At 43.9% G+C, this 13,452-nt stretch overlaps 1 protein-coding gene across 1 annotated transcript in view; it reads left to right on the plus strand.

Annotated features, from left to right (window-relative positions):
* The window catches only part of UBAC2 (UBA domain containing 2), a 109,460-nt gene that overhangs the window by 38,309 nt on the left and 57,699 nt on the right, over positions 1-13,452 (plus strand). The window lies entirely within an intron of this gene.

The following is a 13,452-nucleotide window of genomic DNA, read 5'->3' on the forward strand; positions in this document are numbered from 1 at the left end:
CTTCCAGGCTATACCTGTCCAGGCTTGGAGGGCGCTTTACTGAGGCTGGGAGTATACCACCACTTCCCTCTGGACTTGTGTAGCTTCAGTGAGCCACGTGGCAGTTTGTCGATACATGATGCTTTGCTCACTGCTCACTTTGCACATAGGTGTAGTTTGAAAGAGTGTACAGTGGTGGTAAGACATACACCCAGATGACTTGAGCCTTTTGTCTTCAACTGTTAATGGGTATGTAGTCACAGATTTCTATTACCTAAATTGAGAGCTTTCTCTGATGTTTTGGAGGGACAGAGACCTTGTGTCTTCAGTTTCCCTGCCTGTGCACCAGAGATACAGCAGCTTCAGACTAGATGGGCTAGGTGATCCTGTTGTCCATCAAGGTTGAACATATCCAAACAGTGATAGCTGACAGCATGATGCTGTATTACGCAGACATGAAGGGTGACACATCACCCTCTTGCTTTAGTTAGGGATGTCGATTATGTGGTGGAACTTACTTTACTTATTGACAAATTATTGAGTGGGATTTTGGGAGCTGAAGTCAAATGTGTCATGAGCAGGAAATCCGAGATGATTTCTCAGAGCTATTTTTAAAAATGTTTTGCTCTGTTCTGGAGCCAGCCAGACATGAGGCCACCTTTTCCAGTTTTATGATGATACAGAGGGACTGAGCAGGATGCAGAGGGGTTAGTTGTGATGGCACCACACCATCTGAGAGGCAGCTTTTGTTCAGGACTGTCTCAGCTAACAATACAGTCACCCCACATCTGCTTCTTTGCTGTTTATCATTGCTTTCCTGCCTGGTGATAGCTTTTGGGATTGGTGAAGCAGGTCCACTAAACGCTGGTAAGAAACAGTCAGTTAAGAAGTAGCAGGTACTCTCTTGTGGTTCATAAATGAACTGATTTTCCCTGTGCTATGAGACATAAATACTTTTCTGTGTTTCAAAACTTTTGTTCAGTTTATGTTTTTATTTGTCGTCGACACTTAAAAAAATCAAAGCAGTTCCATAAAGGGATACTTGGCAGTAATCTGTGCTTTTCTGTGGGGAGCTTTTCTGTCACTTGTCACCATGAGTTTTGCCAAGGGCTTGATGAGAGAGGTGGTTTTGTTTGTTTGTTTTGCCTTTGCTTAATGATCTTTTCACATAATAGGATGTTAATTTGGTGCTGTGTTTCCTCACACTGTGGCTCTTTGAGCCTGTGGTCAACAGCTCTTCTCACCTTCTGATGAAGATAGTGTTTTGATAGCTGTGTGCTCTGCCAGAAGTGTGAAAGAAGATTCGAGCTGGTGTGGCGGAAGCAGTGTAACAACCTGTGCTTTTTCTCTTTTCTTTTTAAGATTCTTCTCAGAATTCATCCCAGATTCCTGCATCACTTGTCAGAAAAATCACCATGCTGGTGTTTCGTCTAAACCCTCATATTTCTAGAACTGGGGCATCTCTGTACCTCCTGGACGTCAAACACACTTTCTTTTTTTTGTGTTTATAAAGGTCGTTCAAGAGTGTTTCTTGCATCTTTGGTGCGGTAACCGTCTCTGTTCAGACTGTCGTCGTGAACAGCAGACTGTGAGATGACCAGGGAGCTAGGGGTAAACACCAGGCATGAGCCCACTGTCCACAGTGGAATCATCAGGGAATGTTCCCACTTCAGAAATAAAAGTTGGAGTTTTATGTACACCTTAGTGAAAGTGGTGCCTTGGCTACAGGGTGGAGACAGCGTTTGCAGTAGCTGCTGTGCAGTCTGATCTCTCTTACCCTAAGCAGTACATTCTTTCTTCAAGTAACTTCTTTGGGCTGCAGTTAAGAGAGGTGAGCGTTTGCAATATTCCCAGTGAATACTCGTACAAATATTCATTCAAAAGAAAAGAAGGACTGCTTGCTTGTAGCTGAAGACGGGGATGTGTTATCTATATGCATACCTCCATCTTCTCATCTGCTCGTGAACCCCTTCTATGTGTTGGAAGTTTGAGAAGGGCAAATGGGAAAGACAGGGTGTGCTTCACTGCTTCCGCACTATGTTCAACCAGCAAGGGGAGTAGACAGTCAGGAGTCCACTTTACCTGGTATTCTTTAGCTAGAAGTCTTTGCCTTAGAGTGCTGAAATCTATGCACTTCCAGACTATCAATGATTTATCCCATGCCAAAACAATCTTGGATCAAATATGTGCACCAGTAAATTCAATTAAAGTAATTTCTGCTTAATGTACTAGTGATTGTGAAGAGATTAAGGGGACAGGATCAGAAAATGAGACGTAGTGTAGTTAGACTCTTGAGGGAACTATGAAGATCTAAATATGTGAGGCAGAAGAGACAGGATCATGGTAGACAAAAAAATCCGAAAAAGCAAATGCAGAGTGGCAATCGGTGTAAGGGAGCTTGAGGCATCTGTGCTCTGAACTGAGGGCTCTGACCTGTGTTTGGGGGGAGCTGTGCTAGTTCCAAACGTAAACACAGCTCCCCCAGCTGTGTTCTCCACTCCTCTACCAGAGGCATGTGAAGGAGGCAGCAAGAACAAATGTGTGACTTCGCTTCACCTGCTGAAGGTGCAGTTTTACAGCAGGGCTGAGCCCGTTGAAGCGCAGGCTGCCGCTTGCAGAGCAAGCGCTTGGCCCCAGCCTGTACTTTCCTATCTACCGCTTGCAGCACAAGTCATCTGACTTCCTACAGGCAGCGGTTCTAGGGACATAAAATAATGTTTACAAATAAAACATGTACACATATTATTTTTGGAGGGGTCATTTCCCACTGGTGTAAGTTTCTAAACCTGCTCGCCTCTGCATGGATGAACGCCAGCACCAGAGCAAGGAAAGCAATGGGAATGCGTAGCTGGAGGGCAGAACGGGGACTTTCTCCTTCCATTACTCTGTACCACAAGATTTGCGGTTGTTTGCTTCAGCCCAGCTTCAGGTGCTTGAGGTTAAGGCATCCATTGCTGTAGAGTCAGTAACCTCTGCCACAGACGGGGCACAGATGGGGCAGAAGACCATAACCTCTGAACTGGGGTTTTCCACAGTTTATCACACCGAGCCCTGCTTTTAGTAGCTGTGAGAAGAGACCAAAAAGTCATTATCAGCCAAAAGCTCTGCCCTGTACAAAGCTGTGCCATCTGAGATATCAGACTGTAATAACAAATGGATAATCAGCTGTTTCTTAACAGGTGTCAGGATTTGCTGAGGATTTTGAGGGTGTTTTTGAAATGGGGCAATTCTCCATTTTCACAATAATTAGGATACTTACCTCTGCATTGCGGTTGGGATGTGAAGTCTATCTGTTATCGCACCTCTCAGATAGGGAAACATGCATGCACACAAAATACACAGCTGGGTAGCATTATTTAAGAGGACGAAAGCAGTGGGAGGTAATTTGACAGAATGTGTTACCAGTGGTTGAATGTATCTGGAAGCAAGGTGGTACCCCGTTGAAAGGGCTTCCCTGAGATGAACTGCCCTTTTCAAATTTGGAGTGCTGAGTGACATTTGTTATTGCAGGCTGTCACCACTTTCACACTTACTGTGTTTAGTTGCTTTTATTAAGTGGAAAGTACCGAGCATGTTATTATTAGAGATCTGTGAACTAAGTGTAATTATTCAGCTTGGAATTGTGTCTTTATTTAAGGAGAGAGAAACTGGTCTGCTCTGCAGCAGGATTAATCTCTGTAGTCAGTATTCTGTAGGCATTACGTGTGTCTTTGCCAACTTGGCTTAGTATTGCCAGATGCCTTAACCCTTTTTAAAGACAAATGAGCTGTAATTACATTTCTGTATTGGATAATTTTAAACAGGGGCTATTAGAAGAAACAGGAATTATTATGAAGAATCTCCACAATAGACATATTATGAGATGTTGCATCTCTCCCGAGTGATTTAGTATTTGTCTGTCAGAATCAGGGTAGCAGATTAAAGAGAAATGTGCTTTGATGTGGCAGTTCCCACCATTATTCTTATTATGCGTGAGGAAACAGGAATGGTAATGAACTTTGGGTTGAGTTGTGGGGAGGATGATGGTACCGAGAGTTACTTTGTACCAACATTGTGAACTATTAAAAATTAGATTGAAAGAAGAGGAAAGATAAATTGATTATGATCTTTTATATTTCTACAAAGCTTATTAAAATAAAACCAGACCCTATTCTTGTCTGCAATAATATACTTTTTAAAAATAAAATAAAATTTCAGTCAGAAATGTTTCCTCCATACATCCAGTTTATCTGGGAAGGAGGTAGATATTAAGAGTGGATAACATTTGTTTCAACAGAATTTTAACCACTCTGTCGGTAATAATTGCTTCATGTCTGTTGCAAAATATTAAAAATTTAAAACTGAAGCCAAATAAGATTGTGATGTTGCCTACAGTATTTCGTTTGCTTGGTGTTATTACTGAAGGCCAGCAAGTGGTTTTTGGGAAGCACAGTTAAGAGTACTCAAATAGTAAAATTTAAGTTTTCGAATTAAGGGATATTTTTATTTCACCAGTTTCTTTTGAACAAATAAAATAGAAATTTATTTAGCTTCTGAGGTGTTCGTGGTTATGTTGACACTAGCATTTAAGCTTTTATATACAAAGCACAAAAATCACTAAAAATGTTTAGCCATTTTTCCCAAGTTCGTATTAATTCTTTGTTACATTTTTGAGTGTTTTTTGCTATCCTAAACACCCTAAAAGGTGGGAGTTTTTTCAAGTTCATACTTTAATTCCTTGTTTTCTTACAACCACTGCTTGATTACAGTTTTTCGCAGAGGGAGCACTGCTTGATTCTCTCTCACAGGTTTTTGGATAGCTCACTGTTATGTTCTCCATGACTAGTAATTTGCTTGCAGTTTTTTTCTGTATTATTCTCCACAAAGCCTTGTCATTAGTTTGTCCACTTCTATTCGGCTCATAAGAAAAATTCATTAGTTTAAATTCTTTAACTTAGTTACTTTGGTCTTTTTGATTTGAAAGAATACTTCTTTTGGGAGAGAAAGAATTATGACTCATCTTTTATCCTACTGGTGTTGGTGGTTGGAAAAGTGATAAGTAAAATGCTATGTGTTTTGCACCAAGGAGAAGACAGTTCTTTCTGGGTCCCAGTGAGAAAGGCACAAACACTTACAAGACAGATAACTATTCATAAATAGCCCGGAAAAGCCGATAGCAAGTTAGGAAATGATACATCTCTTCTGATGCTGAGAGGGCCGAGATGTTGTAGCATTGGCTGGACCTCTGGTCAGGGAGAGCACATGGCGCAGATCCCATCCGTGGTGAGGTTCACCAGCTCTGAGATCACTAGTGTTCCTCCAGGGTCTTCCTCACAGTACAGATTCATCAGTCGCTGACAGAATCAAGCTAGGAGTGAGGACTTAGGTTTTAAGACTCACTTGGGCAGTGTACTCTGTTATTCTTATGTCCTTAATAAAGCTGCAGTCCCAGAACTGTTGCATATAATAATTCACATGAATGAGACAATACATGATACGTACACTTAAGATTAAATGTGCATTGACTATACATTGACTGATTATGTATTGGCTGTGCTTACATTGATTAGTTATACTATTGATTAGATACACCTTGATTAAGTAGCAGTCACATAGTATCCATGATACAGAGACATACGCCTTGATTAGTGGTTATGTGGATCAGGAACTTTTCACAGAATAGTCGTCCACTGCTGGCTACAACAGCAGATAAACAAGTCGTTATTGATAAGGTTACTTCTGCAATTGCAAAGATGTTGGTTCAAATAACTCCTGATTCTGTGATTTCTTATGGATCGATGAAGTATTGCTGTTCTAAGCAAAGGTCACTTAAGTAAAATTTCCTTTATAGTTTTGAGGTGCTCTGCAGTTCTTGATGCATCTTGTTGGTGCGCGCTGATATGCTTCGCCTCCCACTTGGCCACTGCTGTCATCGTCCTGTGTGTGGAGGAGCCCTGTTGTGAGCAGTTGGGTTATTAGATGGAGTGTAAATAATAGTTCTTACTTGCTTAGAACTTTTTTTGTGAGATGCTGACAAGGTTAGCTAAAACTGTAAAAAGAGAGTAGCAAAAGCTTCTTCCACCAACGTGTCTGTGGCCAGTGAGGTGCACTTGTTTCCTGTTTTTGTTTGTGACTAGAAAGTGACACTTTGTGAAAGAGCATTAGAATCAGATTTCTGAGAAGTCATTTCAGAAATCAAGCTCCATCTTTATGCCTTGCTAATCGTAGCTGTTTTGACAGAGAATGTAAATTAACCAATAAGGATTGCTCAGTCTTAGAAGAACTGATTGAAACATTGAAGACAAATACTACTCTTTTTTTTTTTTTTTACTTTTTCCTTTTTGTTTTTTTAATGTTGTGAAGACCTTGGCTAGGCCGTATGACAATGAGACTTCATCTGTAGTTAAAATACGTTATGATACTCTTTATTAATACCTGTTCCAAAATTCTTTTGTATGGACTTTTTTTATTACAATTCTGGTCATTAATCATTCAATTTCAGCAGGAATTTGCAGGTTGCAGCACAAGAAGGACTGCAAAGGGATATATGATGTCAGTAGTGCATGACTGCTTGCGTAGAGATGCTGAGCTGTACAGTAAGTGTCTCCACAGCACCAGCAACCACGCTATTAAGAAGGCAAGGCCAGAGCCAGAGGCATTATTTTTTCCAGGCTCAGCTTCCACATGCAGTGGAGAAAATGTAAAGAGACCTTTTATGGAGGCAGTAAAATCAGTTCAGACAACAGTCAATGTCCAGATGGAGACCAGTGACGAGTGGAGTCCCTCAGGGGTCCGTACTGGGACCGGTGCTGTTCAGTATGTTTATCAATGACATGGACAGCAACATCGAGTGTACCCTTAGCAAGTTTGCAGATGACACCAAGCTGAGTGGTACGGTCGAGACACCAGAAGGACGGGATGCCATCCAGAGGGACCTGGACAAGCTGGAGAGGTGGGCCTGTGTGAACCTCATGAGGTTCAACAAGGCCAAGTGCAAGGTCCTACACCTGGGTCGGGGTAATCCCCGCTATCAATACAGGCTGGGGGATGAAAGGATCGAGAGCAGCCCTGCTGAGAGGGACTTGGGGGTACTGATAGAAGAAAAGCTGGACATGAGCCGGCAATGTGCGCTGGCAGCCCAGAGGGCCAACCATGTCCTGGGCTGCATCAGGAGAAGCGTGGCCAGCAGGTCGAGAGAGGTGATTCTGCTGCTCTACTCTGCTCTGGTGAGACCTCACCTGGAGTCCTGTGTTCAGCTCTGGAGCCCTCAGCACAAGAAGGACATGGAACTGTTGGAGCGGGTCCAAAGGAGGGCTACAAAAATGATCCGAGGGCTGGAGCACCTCTCCTATGAGGACAGGCTGAGAGAGTTGGGCTTGTTCAGCCTGGAGAAGAGAAGGCTGCGGGGAGACCTGATTGCAGCCTTTCAGTACTTAAAGGGAGCCTATAGGAAGGATGGGGACAATCTTTTAGCAGAGACAGCAGTGACGGGACAAGGGGTAATGGTTTTAAACTAAAACAGGGTAGGTTTAGGCTGGATAGAAGGAAGAAATTCTTTACAATGAGGGTGGTGAAACACTGGAACGGGTTGCCCAGAGAGGTAGTGGAGCCCCCATCCCTGGAAACATTCAAGACCAGGTTGGACAGGGCTCTGAGCAACCTGATCTAGTTAGTGGTGTCCCTGCTCGCTGCAGGGGGGTTGGACTAGATGACCTCTAGGGGTCCCTTCCTACCCAAAACTTTCTGTGATTCTAACAGGAGGCATTTCCCTGACCCTAGGCTCTCCATCTGCAGTGGTCCTCGGCTGGTTGCTCTTGGCCAGGAGCTTGGCTTCTTTAGGTTTGCCTAGGTGCGGACTCCTCTCCCCGCTCTCCTGGGCGTGCAGGCACTCCTCACGGCCAAGGGCATGGGATGCAGGTGCCGGCTGAATGGCTGGGACAGCAAAGCAGGAAAGCAAGGAGGGGGTGAAGAGAAGACCTGGCTGTGTCCAGAACTGGGCAAGTTTTTTGCAATCACTGCTCATTTTGCAGTCACCTCTGGTTGGTGTCTGTGGTTACTAGTTCTGCCTGCCAGTGGTGGTATCCAAGCATGCCAGTTCTAGAGCTTCTGCTCTAGCTTGTAGATTAAGAGAAGTTAAAGAGGAAAGATCCTTTGTTTAATGAAATTAATACAAATGTAATCTGTTACACCAGTAATTTCAGATGGCTTGATTTTTTTTTTCTCTCCACAGAAGATACATTCTTTCAGGTCACATTTTTAATAGTGACACACAATGTGTTATCATCTTGCAGGCCTCTTTCTAGATGTCCTGTCTGATCATTTATGTTGGCTTTTGTCTAGAACAAAGCCACTAGGACAGAACATGAGATGTTGTTAAGCGTTGGGAATATGGGTGTGAAGCTTTGCCCTCTATCCCTCTTTTAGCAAAAATAACTATTATGTATCTGTCCTAGTAGCTAGCCCTGACGCATTTAAAATAGTTGGTTTGTGCTCGTCTGAATGAAGGAGTAAGATTCTGATGGTTGTTAGGGCTGTTTCGAATAGCTGGCATTGTGAATACGCCGTATTTGTTTTTTAAAGGACAAAAAAAGAATTGTCTCAGAGTTGCCTTTATAGTCTGATAACCTGTCAGGAGTCTTCAGTTGTCTCTTTTTGTCAAAAATGCCTCACACGTGCAGCTGGCAGGGATGCTTCATCTCTTCCTGCGCAACTGGGGACAATGATCTGTCATTGTTACTTCTAGAGAGAATTGCTGTAACTTTCCATACTTAGAAGTTGTGATACGAAGGTTTCATCAAGTTCTTAGCCCCTTAGTATCAGCAGCTGCTGATAAAACACTATCTGGATGCTTTGTAGGCTACTGTGTTGAGAATAATCAGTTTTCAGCATCTCTATATTTAAAGTAGGCTGCCCCTAGGAGTGCCTTCTGCTGACTAACCACAACTTCCCTCGAAAGTTACTTGCTACAGGAAGGATGAAACTGCTAAGTCTAGCTTGTTGGAGGGAGGAACACAGCTCTCCTTGTGCATGGTATAAGACAATGTATACATTTCTGGAGGGGACAGGATAACCGCAAATATTGCTGCCTTCACAACAGGTGCAAAATTTGCTTTTTTAGTTTAGCCCTTTGCACAAGATCTCTCACAACTGAGGAAAAAGAAAAGAGGAAGAGGAGAAACTCATGTTTTTGCACCGAGGAAGAATGAATGCAGCTTTTTGGAAAGAAATCTAGGCCATGTCTTGACCTTTCTTTATTTTAGGAGGATGCTAATGACAACATTTTGATAAGGGCTTAAACATAGGACAAAACTAGAAGATTTTAAAGTTAGATCATTTGCTATTTTTACTGCTAGGCCATTGAGTTTCACGTTGCTTTCTTGTCTAACTTAAGCAATGTTTTGACCAAATTTGTTAGCCATAGAAGGATGCAGGTTGAAAGGAGCCTCTGGAGATGGTCTTGTCCAACTCTGGTAATTTAAGGAGGGCTGTGTCCAGTCAAGTTTTGAGTATCTCCTAAGGATAGGGATTTCACAGACTTTCTGTGCAACCTTTGCCAATGACTGACTAACCTCATGGTGAAAGAATGCTTTCTAATGTTTAATTGTTCCTTGCTGCAACTTGCGCCCATTACTGTGTTTATTGGGTTTACATGGCAAGGTTTTGGTGGCGGGGGGGCTACAGGGGTGGCTTCTGTGAGAAGCTGCTAGAAGCTTCCCCCATGTCCAACAGAGGCAACGCCAGCCACCTCCAAGATGGACCTGCCACTGGCCAAGGCCAAGCCCAAGCCCATCAGCGATGATGGTCGTGCCTCTGTGATAACGTATTTAAGAAGGGAGGAAAGAACTGCTGCGCAACAGCAGCCAGGAGAAAGGAGTGAGACTGAGAGAAACAGCTCTTGCAGACACCAAGGTCAGTGCAGAAGGAGGGGGAGGAGGTGCTTCAGGCACCGGAGCAGAGATTCCCCTGCAGCCTCTGGAGAAGATCATGGTGAGTCAGGTTGTCCCCCTGCAGTCCATGGACGTCCACGGTGGAGCAGATCTCCACCGGCAGCCCATGGAGAGAGGATGCCACGCTGGAGCATGTAGATGCTCAAAGGAGGCTGTGACCCCGTGGGGAGCCCATGCTGGACCAAGCTCCTGCCAGGACCGGTGGACCCATGGAGAGAGGAGCCCACGCTGGAGCAGGTTGGCTGGCAGGGCTTGTGACCCCATGGGGGACCCATGCTGGAGCAGCCTGCTCCTGAAGGACTGCACCCCATGGGAGGGACCCACACTGGAGCAGTTCATGGAGAACTGTCTCCTGTGAGAGGGACCCCATGCTGGAGCAGGGGCAGAGTGTGAGGAGTCCTCCCCCTGAGGGACAAGGAGCGGCAGAGGCAACGTGTGATAAACTGACCACAACCACCATTCCCTGTCCCCCTGCACCACTGATGGGGAGGAGGTGGAAAAAATCGGGAGTGAAGTTGAGCCTGGGAAGAAGAGAGGGGTGGGGGGAAGGTGTTTTTAAGATTTGGTTTTGTTTCTCATTACCCTGCTTTGATTTGACTGGCAATAAATTAAACCAATTTCCCCAAGTTCAGTCTGTTTTGCCCATCACAGTAATAGGTGAGTGATCTCTCCCTGTCCTTATCTCGACCCAGGAGCCCTTCGTTGTATTTTTTTCTTCCCTGTCCAGCTGTGAAGTGCAGTGATAGAGGGGCTTTGGTGGGCACCTGACCTCCAGCTAGGGTCAACCTACCACACCATCTTTTGTGTACCCCTCCCCATTAGGCAGTTGAAGGTAGCAATAACATCTCCTCTCAGTCTTCCCTCTCCAGGCTGAACCATCCCAGCTTTCTCACTTTCACCTCCGGTATTGCATGCTGCAACCCACTCATTGTTTTTGGTGTCTTTCTGCTGGACTTGTTCGAGTATGTCAGGATCTTTCTTGTACTGGGAAGTCCCAAACTGGTTACAGGACTCCAGGTATGATCTCACAAGTACTGAATGGAGGGCAAAGATTGTTTCCCTGAATGTTCTAACGCAGTCCCATATATGTTTGGCCATGAGGTCGCACTGCTGACTCCTCTTGAACTTGTTGTCCACCAGGAGCCCAGACCTTTTTTGCCAAGCTGCTTTCAAGCAGGCAGTCCCCAGCCTGCATTGTTATGTGAGGTTTTGCCATCTCAGATGCAGGACTTTGCATTTGGCTTGTTGAACTTGATGAGGTTCCTGTGAGCCCATTTTTCCAGTCCATTGAGGTTCCGTTCTTTGTTTAATGCATCTGAGCAAAGTTACCCGAATTTGGCAGTCATGGGGCAAGATCTTAGTTTTGAGACTGTGTGCTATTGCGAGAGGAAAAGTAGATCAGTACGCTCTTGATCTCCCTGTATAGATATATCCTGTTCTCTTCTGCCACCCAGCTCGAGCACAGTTGGATTTCCATTCTTTCTTGGCACTTGGCCTTCTTTCCTTCCTCTAGTATTTGGATGAAGTGGTGAACAGCTTTGTTTTGCCTGTTCCTAGAAGACACTAGGTGACTTGAAGGAAAGGGATTTGATGCAGGTCTGTAAAATTGTGAGTGATGTGGACAGGGTAAATAGGGAGTCACTGTGCTCACTCATTTCTAGTACAAGAAGCAGGGGACTTCAAATGAAACTAACAGGTGTCACAAGCGAAAGAAAATGGCTCTAGACACCATGGGTAGTTAGGCTGTGGAACTTCTTGCTGCAAGATGCTGCAGGCACAGATGTTTTATTTAAGTTCAAAAAGGGACCGGACAGACTGATGGAAGAAAAATTGATTGAGGACTGTCATATGCACAGATGAGACATCTGCCTCAGGAAGTCCGAAGTTAGACGGTGCAGGGAGCCAAGAGAGTATTCTGAGAGGAAAAAAAAATTGAGGAAATATGTCTGAGCATTTACTACACAAACAGCACAAATACTCTGTTTTTCTTCAGGAAAGTGATCCAGCTTGGTTGAGTTTATTTTTGTACCATAGCCTTAGTCTGCTGGCTGCAGCTTAGCCAAGACTGTATTAGGAAATATTTCACTCGGATGAATATGATGTTTTTCTAGTGATTCTTGTTGTCCATTGACTTTGTCTGTGTTGAGCCAGCACATTGGGATACTGCTAAGATACAAACCTTAGTTTGCCTTGGGTTCTTCCCCTTCTCTGTACCACAGACGTGGAGATACACAGAGTACATCGCTGCTTTTCAGTTCCTCCAAAACTGGTCATGTAAGGCAAAGCTTCTCCTCCATCTCTTCAGCTGCACCCTAGTTATTTTTCTTATGTTGCAGGCTGTCTTCTTGGAGTCTGTTCATTCCTTGTTTACCTGAAAGCTTTTGAGTTTCAGAACAATGTTAGTCTTTAATTCAATATCTGTTTAAAAAAAAACAACTCCATTTTTTTCTTTGTACTAATGAGCTTGCTGGTTGAAGAGGAGTCATTAACCACTTTTAGAAATCGTGCTATTTGTGGTAGCATGTTTACCACTTCAGACAGTTGCTGTTTACTGTCTTTTGCTAGGAGATGACCATGTTACTGACAGGTTCCTCATCTGCATAGCTTTCAGGGCCACAGCCAAAAGAGTCAGGCAGCGATGCCTTGGGTAATGCCTGTCTTCTTCTACTGGAACTGTAAGCCCCAGGAGATTGTGTTCTTTATCTCCACACTTCCAGTTAGGCTTCAACATCTTTTAGGCCAGGGTGGCTGAGGGAACCCATCTGAGCACTTGAGTAGTAGTCCTTAGTTTTGCATTCTCAGCAAAAGAAAAGGCAAAGGCACTAAATGCTCTTTTGCTGAAAATGCATGTCTGGTTTGAGATTTTTCACATGATGCACCTTCACTTGGTCATGTGTTCAACAACAGGTGTCTATACAGCTTTCTTTTCTGGACGTGGACGGAGACAGACAAAATGTACCATTTGACCCCCATCATCATTTTTATTTCTATGTTCTCTGTCACATTCCCTACCAGATAAGATTTGAGAGAGATGTCAGCAGTGGACACATGGTCTAGTTGGAATCCTCTTAGCAGCTGCCCTAGCCCTATGCTCCAAAGTGTAAAGTTAGAAGATATTCTATCGTTTAATCATCATGAACGTGGGTTTTATCATCATGAACACGGGTTTTAAGATCCTGACTGGACTTTACCCTCCAAATAGAGACCCAGTTTCTCTGAAGAACTTCAGTCAGATCCTCATAATGAGCAAGCCATTTGAACCTGCTACTGCTTGTCAGCTGCTTTATTTATATGTGAAAAGAGTGAGTGAGCTCCATGTGTGTATGACCGTTTCCCAGCCTTTCACGTAGAAGGGGGCATTTCCTAGAATGTACCAAAAGCTTTTGCCAAAGCAAAGCTCATTTTCTTTTGCAAATCTCATGCTGCTTCAGCCACAAGTTGCATGATGTGGCATGCTTATGTCTTTTAAGACAGACACATGTGTTACATGCTCAGTGTTGGAGAGGAAAAGAGATACCAGGTATGGCTTTAACCCCTTTATTCCTGT

This window comes from Opisthocomus hoazin, chromosome 1 (genome assembly GCF_030867145.1).
Source record: "Opisthocomus hoazin isolate bOpiHoa1 chromosome 1, bOpiHoa1.hap1, whole genome shotgun sequence".
NCBI lineage: Eukaryota > Metazoa > Chordata > Aves > Opisthocomiformes > Opisthocomidae > Opisthocomus > Opisthocomus hoazin.